Source organism: Mauremys reevesii, linkage group 23 (genome assembly GCF_016161935.1).
Source record: "Mauremys reevesii isolate NIE-2019 linkage group 23, ASM1616193v1, whole genome shotgun sequence".
NCBI classification, from domain to species: domain Eukaryota; kingdom Metazoa; phylum Chordata; order Testudines; family Geoemydidae; genus Mauremys; species Mauremys reevesii.
In genome coordinates, this window is record NC_052645.1 from 3,626,775 (window position 1) to 3,640,367 (window position 13,593).

At 52.7% G+C, this 13,593-nt stretch overlaps 1 non-coding gene across 1 annotated transcript; it reads left to right on the top strand.

Annotated features, from left to right (window-relative positions):
* The first annotated feature begins 9,002 nt into the window (after nt 1-9,002).
* Nucleotides 9,003-9,076, top strand: TRNAK-UUU. Its single transcript has one exon. It is a non-coding gene; the product is annotated as a tRNA-Lys (tRNA).
* Nucleotides 9,077-13,593: the final 4,517 nt, after the last annotated feature.

The following is a 13,593-nucleotide window of genomic DNA, read 5'->3' on the forward strand; positions in this document are numbered from 1 at the left end:
TTTGCTGTTACAATTATGTTGATATGAACAAAAGGGAAGCAAAAAAACAACAAAAAAACCCACCCAACTTGCAATACAGTTAGGGAAAGAGAAGATCAGGGGTAAGCCAAACATTTCAAAATAAAAGTTAATGCTAAAATGGGAGCCGGGGGAGAGAGATCAGGTATGTGGAGAGCCTCTTGATATTTGAAACCTACAACTACCCAGCTTTCTGAACACCTGTGAGGAGCAAGATGGAGTTGGGGCATCTTCAATCATTGATTGTCTCTCTGTGTTCTCTGTCTCTTTCTTCTCCCCCCATTCTTCTTCTCCAGTGTCTCTGCCTTTCTCCTTTTGCTCCCTCTCCCCCTGCCCTTTCCCAGGAACTCACAGTCTACAGCATTCAGGAAAAGCCAAGAGTTTCATAGATTCATAGACTCTAGGATGGGAAGGGACCTCGAGAGGTCATCGAGTCCAGTCCCCTGCCCTCATGGCAGGACCAAATACTGTCTAGACCATCCCTGATGGATATTTAAATATTTTACTGGCTGCAGCCACAAACCGAGAAAAATTACACTTCTGGTTCAGAGGCAGTGCACACACATAAGAATCAATGGGCTTTTAATTCCTTAGGTTCTGCCACCATATGCTGCTTCCATTTCATTTCAATCTTTCCCCAAGATTTCTCATTGTGCACAGCAACATTACACCCTTGGGAGAGAGTGGACCAGAGGCTGCATTAATTTAACCTACAAAAACCAAACAAATAGAAATGTAGATTAGAAATGTACTCTCCAGGTTCCTCCAGCCCAGGGGTTGGCAACCTTTCAGAAGTGGTGTGCCAAGTCTTCATTTATTCACTCTAATTTAAGGTTTCGGGTGCCGGTAATACATTTTAATGTTTTTTAGAAGGTCTCTCTCTCTACAAGTCTATATATTATATAACTAAATTAGTGTATTGTAAAATAAACAAGGTTTTCAAAATGTTTAAGAAGCTTCATTTAAAATTAAATGTTGATCTTACACCGCTGGCCCGCTCAGCCTGCTGCTGGTCTGGGGTTCTGTTCACCTAGGCTGGCAGTGGGCTGAGTGGGGCCTGCGGCCAGGACCCCAGACCGGCAGCGGGCTGTGCAGGGCCAGCAGCCGGGACCCTCAGCCCACTGCTGCTCAGGGGTTCCATCCGCCGGCTCCTGCCAGCCGGGATCCTGGCTGCCGGACCCACTCAGCCCGCTGCCGGTCTGGGGTCCCGGCCCTGCCCACGTACAGTGGGTACCTACCTTCTCCCTGGTTCTGGCCCATTCTCTTCCTCTCTCTGCACTGAGCTGAGGGTGGGAGTGGACCGAACACAGGGCTGGGGATGAAGGGTCTGGCCAGGGGCTAGAATGAGGGAGTGGGCTCAGGGTTGGGGCAGGAGGTTTGGGTGTGAGGGCACTTACCTGGGGAGCTCCCATTTGCGTGAGGGGTGCAGGTGGGAATGTGTGCGGAGGGGTGCAGGAGCTCCCGTTTGGTGCTCAGGGTGGGGTGGGGATGTGCGGGGTGCATGGGATGTGGGAGGCTGGGGATGGGGGGATGCCAGAGTCAGGGCGGGGGGCATGAGAGGGGGTACAGGTGTCAGGGTAGGGGGGCTGGGTATGTGTGGGGGTGCCAGAGTCAGGGCTGGAGTCATGTGGGGGTGGAGGGGTGAAGGAGTCAACAGAGGGTGGGTGGTACAGGGCTCAGGCCAGGGGTCTGGGGGGTGTGGAGGGGGTCAGGGCTCTAGGCAGAGGGCTGGGTGACTGCCCCCCCGAACTCCCTTCCCCCCGCTCCTTGTCCCGACTACCCCCTCCTGGGACCCCACTCCCTATCTAAGCCTCCCTGCCCCGTGTCCCCTGACTGCCCCCCCTAGGACCCTACCCCCTACCTGTCCCCTGACTGCCCCAACCCTTATCCACACCCCGCACCCAGACAGAACCCCAGACTCCCATGCCTATCTAACTGCTCCCGCCCCTGACAGGACCCCGAACTCTGGACTCATACACCCCCAGCTCTCTGCCTGCCACAACCGCTCTCCACACCCCTACCTCCTGACAGCCCCCAGAACTCCCGACTCATCCAACCCCAGCTCCTTGTTCCCTGACCCCCAGAGACCCTTCCACCCTAACTGTGCCCCAGGACCCTCCTTGCTCCCTGTTCCCTGACTGCCCTGTCTCCTATCCAGCCCCCACCCCTAACAGACCCGGGACTCCCATGCCCCATCCACCCCCGGTCCCTGACCGCCCCCTCCAGAGACCCCCATCCCAACCACCCCCAGGATCCCACCCCATCCAACCCACCCTGCTCCCTGTCCCTGATTGCCCCCGCTTACCCCAACCCCTCCCCAGCCCCGGACCCCTTACCATGAGGCTTCCCGCTCATTCGGAGCCCGGCTGCCGCGCGCAGCCACGCCCCTCAAAGTGCTGTGCGCAAAGCGGCAGGGCGCTGGATGAGCGGGGAGCTTCTTTCACTCCCCACAGAGCCAAACGCTGCCCCGCGGGAGTGTGGAGCCCCGGCCCCCAGAGCGCTGTGCGTGCGGCGGCAGGGCTCCAGGGGAAGGCAGGGGAGGGGCCGGCAAGTTGCTGTGCTGGCAGGATTTTTAATGTCACACTGGAGTCCCGGCAGGCCCCAGCGTGCCATTAAAAGTTGGCTCGCATGCCATCGGTTGCCGACCCCTGCTCCAGCCCAACCTTCTGCTGATGCACCTCAACGCATGGCTATGAAGGGTTTGAAGCTTTCATTGCTTAAGTTCCAGGACCCTGAGGGATTTCAGCTCCCCTTTGTCCAGAGGAAACCTTCACCCCACTCCCAACCAGGTTCTTGTCCATGGGATCACTGTAGGGGGCTGGGTCCCTGTTTGTCTAGTCTCTCTAGCTAGGACAAGCCAGTGCGCCTCTACAGGAATCCATGGCACGCCCACATCTTGAACACTGCGTGCAGATGTGGTCATCCCCCCGATAAAAGATATATTGTAATTGGAAAAGGTTCAGAAAAGGGCAACAAAAATGATTAGGGGTCTGGAGCAGCTTTCATATGACGAGTGATTAATAAGACTGAGACTTTTCAGCTTGGAAAAGAGATGGTAGAGGTCTATAAAGCAATGACTGGGTTGGAGAAAGTAAACAAGGAAGTGTTATTTACTCCTCTAGACACGAGAACTAGGGGTCACCAAATGAAACGAAGAGGCAGCAGGTTTAAACCAAACAAAAGGAAATATTTCTTCACATAACACGCAGTCAGCCTGTGGAACCCTGGGGCACCTAGGATCGGCCACTGTAAGAAGACAGGCTACTAGGCTAGATGGACCGTTGATCTGACCCAGTGTGGCCATTCTTATGTTGTGTACTTGTGAACTGGGGTGTATGAGCACCAGGGCCCTCTGTGGAGCTGCCCTTCTCCTTCTATCTCTCATGTTTCAGTTGACTCCAGCCTTTTTTTCTATTCAGCATCATTGTAAACAAGCTGCCCTCACCTCCTGTCCCCTCCAGAACCAGTGTCCCCTGTCTTGTATAAATCACTGACCTCTCTCAGCACTGACTGCCCCTCCCTGTCCTTGTCCCTCCCTCTGTGCTGATGGGACCCTTCTCTCCAGTCCTTCCTCCTCAAGCAGCTCAGTGGATGGGAATCTTAGAGTCACCCTGGTGCTTTAGGAGGAGAACCCCCCCCGAGCTTCCATGCAATTGGCACTTTGCCATCACTGCTCAGGACTGTAACCTGTGCAGGGAGACTGGCTGGGCCACATGCCAGCTGGGCATGAGCAAAGCAGCAGGGGTGAAAGGCAAACGTGGGGAGTGAACCCAGGGCCTTATACATGCGAAGCAGGCGCTGTACCACTGAGCCACATCCCCAAACAGGCCTTCTTTGCTGACTGTTACGCTCAGAGCCGGCCTCTTTCCAACGCATCCAGTGGCTTATAAGCTTCACGGGAAACCCTTTCCCCCCAGTCATGCTCTCGTGCAGGTTGCTGGGTCTTAGGGGTCACTTTGCAGCAGGGCCAGATTTGATGTGTGGGGCAGAGAGAGTGTGCGCGCCCTGGACTCAAGGTAAGCTCAAAAAACAAACAAACAAAAAAGGCAAGGGAAAAACTGCTGGCTGGGAGCTGAATATGCAGGACAATGGGTTGGGATTCTTCTCCGCTCAGATTTGTTATGTAGCTGGCAGTCTCCCAAATGATGGTCTGTTCCTTCCCTCAAAATGCCGGCTAACCCTCTCCTTTTCAATTTAAAGCTCCATAAAAGGAAAAAAAAATGAGGAAGAAAGCATAGAAGCTATGGATGTAGTTAAGAAAGGCCTTGGAGTGATAAAAGACCAAAGGAAGGAAAGTATCAATGTTTCTGCCTGGTTTTAAACCAGGGATCTTTTGCAAGTTAGGCAAATGTGATAACCACTAGACTACAGAAACCAGCTGCTGTCAATTTTGGGGCCCTTTTCTAAGGCTTTCTCAGTAGCTGCTACACCAGCTGATTTGCCTTTGAAGAACAGAGAAACAAAGGGCACCAAGAACTTATGTTTTTCGGATGAGCCAAGAAAAGGGAGCAGCATTGTCCCCCTCGGGTAGCCCCTGTTCAATTCCAGGTCAGAAAGCAAAACTCTTCTGCAAAAATATCCAAAAAATATTGTGTTTCACTTCACTTCATAAGTACAGTTGTGTGGCAATTAAATGATGACTCTAAAGTTTTTATAAAAGCAAAGAACATTAAACAAAATAGTGTGGGAAATACGGATGTATCTGAGAAAATGGCTTGGAATGAAGGAAGACAAAAATTGATGGGTCGAGAGAACAGGCCCTGTTTCCCCCTGGTTTGGAGCTTCTCTCACAACTACTGGAATAGCAAAGCTAAGCAAATGGGGTTCTATTGTTGCACAGGAGATTGAAGTGAGGCCATTTTCTCCAGATGGTCATGTCAGCAGTGGGATTTGAAACCACGTCTCTATGCAGATACCAGAACACCCAAGAGATAGGAAAAAAGTGTCTTGAAACTAGCACTTTCGACCAGTCCACCATCCTCCTGCTACAAAGACTGTGACTTATGAACCCTAGTTTTTGTTAATAATTGATGAACTCTTTAGGGCGGTCGAGTTGGCACATCTCTTTCAAAAATGGCCATCTACGTGACCAGGGAGAGGCGGTTGGCCAATGGAGACTCCTGCGACTGTGGGGCTTGTTTCCGATCCTTAGTCCGTTCACGTCTCTGGGCGGAGTTCCTCTGGGCGGCGTCCGCTGGCTCCCTTGATGCCTTCGAGGAGTGGTGGGCGCTGTCTGGGGTTCTCTGCTCGGTGTCCCTGTCAGGCTCCCTTCTTATGACCCTTTGACCTCACTCCTGTCCCTGTTCTTTTATTAGTTGTCCCCCACAATTAATGGGTTTCTGAGGCCCTGTGGAAGCTCCCCTTAGGCTGGGGGGGGGGGTTTCCGTTAGCATGGGGCGGGCTTTGCCCGCCCCGTTTCCCAGAAACCCAATAGATACATGGTCTCTCTCTCTCACACACACACTCCCCCCCCACCCCCTTTGTTCTCCTTGGCTATGATGCAATCAGAATGCTTCAATGGAATTATTTCTCTAACATCCCATCATACCAAATAGGAACTCCTGGAGACCTGCTACAGCACAGCTGAATTTTAGACACACTCACCCAGACCTAAAGTTACACGTTTCCTGGAGCTCCATGAGTTCTGTGGTGCTGTACTCTCCCTGCTCGTGTTTTAAGTGAACAAAAGATGGATGCTGGCATTCTGAGACAGTAATGGTGAACCTCAAAATCCTGCCCTGGGGGCCAGACAGTTAAGCAACCAGCACCCACAACCTCTACCATGATAGCATCCTGTCTGGGAACAACTCACTTACCAACAGCTGGGGTGTGAAATCCTCATTTCTTTGTTGTTCTATCACTGTAGTCCCCACTTTCCTATTGCTTGTCTGTATAATCTCTGTTTGGTGCTGTGATTCTTTCTGTCTGCTGTATAATTAATTTGTTGAGTGTAAACCAATTAAGGTGGTGGGGTATAATTGGTTAGATAATCATGTTACAGTATGTTAGGATTGGTTAGTTACATTTCAGTAAAATGCTTGGTTAAGGTATAGCTAAGCAGAACTCCAGTTTTACTATATAGTCTGCAGTCAATCAGGAAGTAAGGGGGGGAATGGGAATGGGGGTAGGGAATTGGATTATGTTTTGCTAAGGGGGGGAATAGGAACAGGGAAGGGGAACAGGGACACAGGCAAGGCTCTGTGGTGTCAGAGCTGGGAAGGGGGACACTGAGGAAGGAAATTGGAATCATTACTCGCTGGAAGTTTACCCCAATAAACATTGAATTGTTTGCACCTTTGAACTTCGTGTATTGCTGCTCTCTGGTCACGCGAGAAGGACCAGGGAATGGGAGGGTGTTGGGATAAACCCTCTAACAAGTACGTCTTTCAGGGTGTGAAAAACCCCAGAACCAGTATAATTAAGCTGACCTAAGCCGTGGTTAGATAGTGCTAAATGAAAGGAAAGATTGTTCTGTCAATGTAGCTATTACAGGGATGCAAAACCACTCCCCTCACTGTAGCAACTGTCTTCTCCAAAGTGCTACAGCAGTATTTTAAGTGTATCCAGCCTCAGAGTGAGACTAGATCTGGCTCCAGTTTGGCTCTGTGGATGCTCAGGCACTAAGACAACAGTAATGACAATATACTGTAGCTGGCAGGATTTGAACCTGCGTGGAGAGACCACAAAGGATTTCTCGTCCATTGCATTAACCAGGGATAGTTGATTATTTTATCAAGAGCCAAATTTCTTGGTCGAGGTCTAGTCAATGTCTAGACACCAGAGAAAATAATAAGAAGAATATAGAAAAATTTTGCAGTCACTATAGGCATAACTCTGATGATTGTTTCGTGTTTCACTCTATATATTTGGCACCACCGCCTTTCCCTTTAGTCTTGTAGTTTACCAAGGGTAAAACTAAACATCTCTTCAGATACCAGGGAGTGTTTGTGTTCATTCCTGCGAGCTACACAGGGCTTTGATGTAGCGGCTTTCAATCCTCCAGCTCTGCCAGGACAAGTAACATTTCAGGCTGTCACTGAACTGAAGAAGGGAGATCATTTTTTGACAGATGACGCCTCCTCTTAAAAGTTTTTGTCTGGCTGGCAGCCCTGGTTCCCAAGTCTCTCCTGAGGGAAGAAGGTTTCTGTGCAAAATACTAAAACTTTTAACAGAGAGGAGGGAAAGGCCATGGCCACATGATGGGGCCAGTATGTACCACAACATGGTTCTTCTATGTGGGATGACTCTGAACATTGACTGATCTCCACTCCCTTGTGTTTGAAGAGATATTTAGTTGTGCACTTGGGAACCTATAAGGCTGAAGCAATTTTATGGATGGTGACACTACGATTGAAGGGTTATTTAATGTTGTAAAAATTGTTTAAAACACTTAGCTTCAACTGGAACTGCCTGTTATTAAAGGCTGGTTTCCCCACGTCAGTTCCATAAGCTCTGCTAGAAACACCCTGGGTTCTCTCCTGCCTCGGTGGGAACTGGAGGGAATCATCCCCTGCTGCCCTTGGCTCCAGGCTGGTTTTTCTGGGGAGGGGACGTGGAATTGATTTGTTTGCTGTTGAGAAGGGAGCCGGGCCAGTTCTCAGGGAACGAGAACTCCCAGCATCTTCCCAGCCCAGCCCAGGCTGCTGCCCTGTCCCAGCCTCTGTTCCCCTGGGGGCCCTGCGTGTTTGACTCTAGAGCAGGCCGGGAGCAGCAGCTGAGGCAGAGAACAGCCTGGGCCGAGCAGGTGCTAGGAGCAGAGCACCAGAGGCCTCTACTGGCTCCCTCCTCAGCAGCAAACAATCAGTCCCCACCCGCACCCTGGGACAGCAGCCTGGCGCCAAGGGCAGTGCCCAGTGGGGGTTTCTCTTTTTCCTATTCCTGGGGTGAGCAGGGACCTGGGGGTGTTTCTAGCAGAGCAGTTGGAACTGAATTGGGGAACCAGCTTTTAATAACAGGCAGCTCCAGTTCAGACTAATTTTGTTACAATTTTCTTTATAATGTAAAATAATTCAAAAGTAAACAGGCAGGAATGATTGGAACTCTTTTCTCCCGGGCATAGAAAGAAACGGCTTTTTGGCTTTTCATGATACGGGAGTCAGGTTCGTTCATTGTTCAGAAGCCTGTTGTGTTTCATTTCTTAGGTTCTGCTGCCATCGTGTGACCATTTCCTTCCCCGCCTTTCTGTCCAAAGCGCAGAGCCCAGTCCCTCCAGGGAGAGAACATCTTTCTTCTTTCCTTCCTCAACAGCCCCCTTCCCTGGAGAGCCCTTTGCTGGGGTCTGGGTGGGGAACAGCCATTTCTGAGGATTAATTTCACGCCATATTTGGTGTTGATATATAGATTTTACAGCCAGACTAGATCACTAGGTACCTCTGCTCTGACCTGATTCAGAACAGCGTCCAGAGAATTTTATCCAGTGACTCCTACAACCACCCCAAGATCTTCTGGCTGAACGAGGAGGGTTCATTCAGAAAGTCATCGTGTTTGGATGTAAAGGTGGGAAATGATGGGGAAATTGGCCCCTCTTTCAAGTTTAAATGTTGTAACTTCTACATCTAGACCGGGGTGGCCAACCTGAGCCTGAGAAGGAGCCAGAATTTGCCAACGTAACTGCCAAACGTGCACCTTTGTATGCAACTGCTGAGACAGTTGTGAACCTTCCCATCATTATCATTATCCCTTCGAAATGATGATGGTGATGGACACTTGGCTCGATATCCCAGTGTGCCCTGGACGTCTACAGGCTGCATTAGCCAATCCAACCATTCGGCACTTGCAGATGGGCACCTCTGTATTGTGCCTGAGTCTTGTACAGCTATGAAAGGCTGATAGATGCCGATATTTTCCTGTCTTTTTAACCAGCACTAATACCAGGCCAGGCCAGGGCTGGGAAGAGAGAGAGCAGCAGGTTTCCCCAATTGTTTCCTGCTTGCTTTTTCTTGACTAGCTTCACCTCTGCACCAACTTGCACTTTTCTTATGTGATCCTGGCTAGCTCAGTTGGCAGAGCATCAGACTTTTAATCTGAGGGTCCAGGGTTCAAGTCCCTGGTCAGGTAATAAACTTCTCACTATGATTGTAAAAATCTGACTTTCTGGAGTCTTCTTTGGTGTTACTCTTTCTCTTCAGGATTTTCCTTTTCTAAGAAGGGCCTTTGTGTGGGGGGGATTGAAGGAACAACTCCTTGACATCCCCTCTGTCCTTGCAGCCTGGAGGAATAAAGGCCTCTGGGCATCTAGCAAGTTCCTTTCCTACACACACAGAATATCCCTAAGGAATTAGAATCACCTGCTGTCTTCCCCTGTCCTGCTGGATCCCCAAATGAAGATGCTCTTCAGCCTAAATCCATGTCCCCTCTTTTCCCAGTGCCCCTCAGACCCAACCCTCAGTCCCTCCTATGCTCACTGCTCCTCACTCCCAACCAGAGCCTGCTCCTCTTCACCCTTCTCCTCTGTCCCAACCCACAGCCCCCTCCTATTCCCAGTGCTCCTCAATCCCAACCCACAGCCCCCTCCTATTCCCAGTGCCCCTCAATCCCAACCCACAGGCCCCTCCCATTCCCAGTGTCCCTCAATCCCAACCCACAGGCCCCCCCGCCTCACGCTGCTCCTCAATCCCAACCCACGGCTCCTCCTTCCCTCCAGCAGCAGGTTCTTCAGACCCCTCAGGAAGATTTTCTTGCAAGGTTTCGTGTATGAGTCTGCATGTGGATTTTACAATATGTTGGAAATAGGTTGGGTTGCTGGCCGAAATGATCACTGGTGGCTGGTGTTGGATTCCCAGTCTCCTTGTTATTGGGGCAGGAGAAACAAAGGGTTGTTATACTTGATGTGTGAATCAAGGACTCAACCCTGGGTGTAAACTAAATGAGCTGCCCACAGATTCTGGCAGCCACAATGAGCATTTGGTGCGATAGCTCAGACCTGTCCATGTCCCAGAGGGAGGGGGTCACCTGCAAGGGGCTTGGACCACTGACCTATCAGCTCTTAACTCCCAAACTTTCAGTAACTCTATTATCAGTGCCAGTGAGTGTAATTTAAACCATAAGAAAAACCACACTGGGCTAGACCAAAGGTCCATCTAGCTCTGAATCTTGTCTTCTGACAGTAGCTAATACCAGGTGCTCTAAAAGCATCTCAACAAGGCACCACTGGGAGTTGAACCCAGCATCTCCTGTTTACAAAACAGGTACTTTAACCAGCTAAACCAGGGTGCCTGCCTGTGGCTAAAGTACAGTGTCTGCTCACACCTGACTCCCTGCATCCCCACCTGGGCCCCACAAAGCAGAGCAGCAGGTGAGATTTTCCTTGCAAGCTGTGTGTGTGTGTGTGAATCTTTGGCCAGGTCTGCACTACAAAGTTATTTCAGCAGAATTATATTGCTCAGGTGTGTGAAGAATACACTATGCTCCCTCGGTTGGCACTGCAATGCCACATCTGGTGACAAAACTGCCCTGTTTTGGTGACCAAATAAAACCACTTCAATGAGCTTTTTGCAGCAAACTTAAAGTGACAGAGTGTCAGTGTAGACGCTGCTGTTCAGTATATCACCATAACTGGCCTCCACCAGTATCCCACTATACCCTCTGTGAACTCGCCTGCCCTGCATTCCTGCTACAGAGCCATGGGGCCCTCCCCTTTCATCGCTCTGGGAAGTTCTCACAGCTGAGCCTGCTGCTCTGCTCCAGCAGCCAGGAGCAAATCACTGCCGTGGATGCTGCTCTCTCCCGCCCTGCGAACACAGAGCAGGGTGGCGGGAACTTCCTTACATGGGGGGGCACCGGCATCCAAGCTGTGACACGCCCAGGACATCCCTTCCCTCGAGGAGGCTCTTACCTTCTAAACAGGGACGGATGTTTTCTAGTAAAATCACTAAAAGGGAAGGAGAAAACTCGAAAGAGGTTCCTCCTGGTGCTCACGTCCGTGAAGCCGAATACTCTCTCAGTCCTCAAAGAGAGACCTGGAGAAGGAGACTTGCTGAAGCAAAGCCACAGGGGTCTCTGAGGTTTCCCTGGCCCCTCGCCCCGTCCTGCCTGGCTGATGTCAGCATCTCTCTGTGAGGTCACCACCTCCCCACCACCTTTGACCAAAAGTCTGAGGTCCTGCAAAAAGCCTTTGTCATGTCACTGCCTGTCACGGACTCACAGATCGTGCCCACTCTTGGCCCCGTGCGGTCCGTGGGGGGTGCCCCTTTCAGTGTGACAGCCCTTCTCGGGGGTCCACTCTCTCTCGGGGTCAGGCCCCTCCACCTCCTGGAGCCACACCTCTCTGAGCCTTAGCACGTCTGTCTCTCGCCGTGGGCCCCTCAGGGAGTCCACGCGCTCTGGACCCCCTGGGCCTCCTCACCCGCGAAGGGGTTGCTGCCCCCTGTTCTGTAGACCAGAGTGACTCTCAGCCAGCATAAAACAGGAGGGTTTATTGAGAGTTGAACACAGCACAGGAAACTCTCAGGGCCTCAGGCCTGGCCTCCCTTAGCCCAGCACATCCCAGTCCCCCTGCAGCCAGGTGGGCTCTGCCGGCTTCCCCTCACCAGCCCCGAGCCCCCCTGCTTCCCAGCTGGGCCTCCGATATCCCCGGCCCCAGGCCCCGCCTCTGTCCATTGTCTTTCTCCAGGTAAACAGGGTTGCCTGGGCCTCCTCTCCTCTCCGTCCCCCTCTGGCTGGAACAGGTTGGTCACGGGGTCCTCTCCCCGCAGCCCATTGTCCTCTCACTGGCCAGAACTGGCTGTGACTCCTGAGCTGGGTTTCCGGGTCACCAGGTCACCAGTCGCTGGGGTCTCCATCCTCCAGGCCATCAGCCAGGGTCCCAAGTCCCTCTCCGGTCCGCTGTAACAACAAACTCCCTCTCCCCTCACCTCGTTAAACCAGTAACACCCGGGGACACTGAGTCCCACTCCCTGTGCATGCGAACCACTGGAAAACACAGAAAACCCCAAGAAAATCCCCCACTTTGTCACAGAGCCCAGCACCTCTCCTCCTCTGGGCACCTAGAGCAGAGGCGGCTGGTGCTGATGGCTCCAAGGGAAGGCTTAAAAGCAACTGAGGTCAGGACTAGAGGAGGGCAGGACCATGCCTATGTGCGGCCTTCAAACAGGCACAAAAACACCCAGCCAGGCTGCTCCCTGCCATGACGAACCCCCACTGAAGCATGCGGGGTGGCTGCTGATGCTTTGTGGCCAACATCAGAAGACGGTAGGAAAGCAGGGCCAGCCCCCATGGTGAGGCCTCTTACCGTTCCCACTCCAGGTGCTCACTTTGGCAGTGGGGCAGGAGATTTTACCCCAAGAGGCTTTTCCCCAGCTGGCGAGAAGCAGAGAAACACCCAGGCTCCCAAGGCGCTATGTAGCAACCCCCCTCCAGCACAGGGACAGGCGCACACTTGGAAGAGGGAAACTGCTCCACACGCTAGCCCGGGCAGCCGCCCATTTTCTTTGGCAAGTCAGGAAGGGCAAAGGTGAGACTGGAAGCACCTGGGGCTCATGCCCCAGCCTTTGTGACACCCAACCCCCAACTCCTTCCCGGGGCTCTAGCTGAAGCCAGAGCATTGGCCTGAGTGGCCAAGAAGAGGTTCCAGCCCTGAAGGAAGCAGGACTTTCAGCACAAAGGTAAAACCGCACAAGCACAACCACGAAGGGACTTGAACCCTCAATCGCCTAACCTGAAGTCAGACACCTTATCCATTAGGCCACGTGGTCACACAGAAAAAGGCCCTCCAGGCACTTCTTTGGAAAAGGCCGACACTGACGCATCCGAAGAAGTGGGGATTCACCCACGAAAGCTCATGCTCCAATACGTCTGTTAGTCTGTGAGGTGCCACACGACTCTTTGCTGCTTTTGCAGACACTGTGTTTCTCAGGTCAGCTACTGAGGGGGGCCGAGACTCTCTGGGCACAAGAAGTCGAGTTCCCAGTGACACGTGAGACTTAATTCTCTGGAGCCAGGTGCAGGGCTTTGGCAGGGAGGCTCAGGCATGGGGGATTGGGGTGCAGCGGACGGACCGGCTGTCTAGGTGTGGAGATTTAGTCTCACTGAGGAGGAGGAGGAGGAGGAATCCTGCTGACAGGCAGTGGCCAGGGCCGGTGCAACCACTAGGTGAACTAGTCGGCCGCCCAGAGTGCCAAGTGCTTGGGGGCACCAAAAGCGCACTCAGGGAGGCAGTGGAGTGGAGGTGAGCTGGGGCAGGGGGCTGGGAGGTGCGGGGGGAGGGCTGCCCACAGCAAGTAACAGGGGTGGGAGCGTGCAGGTGAACCGCTCCCTGTCCCAGCTCACCTCTGCTCCGTCTTCTCCCCTGACCAGGCCGCCCCCGCTCTGATTCTCCTCCCGTCCCAGGCTTGCCGCACTAAACAGCTGATTGGCACCGCAAGCCTGGGAGGCGGGAGAAGTGGAGCGGCGCCGGCGTGCTCAGGGGAGAAGGCGGAGCGGACGTGAGCTGGGGTGGGGAGCTGCTGCAGGGGGGCTGCCCGGCTCTTCCCCATGGCCCCCGCCCCTGCACTCACTGCATGGTAAGTGGAGTGACCCAGCCCCAGCCTGGTCCACTGCCCTTGCTCCCAGCCACGCCGCTGGCGAGTGCTGTGGGGC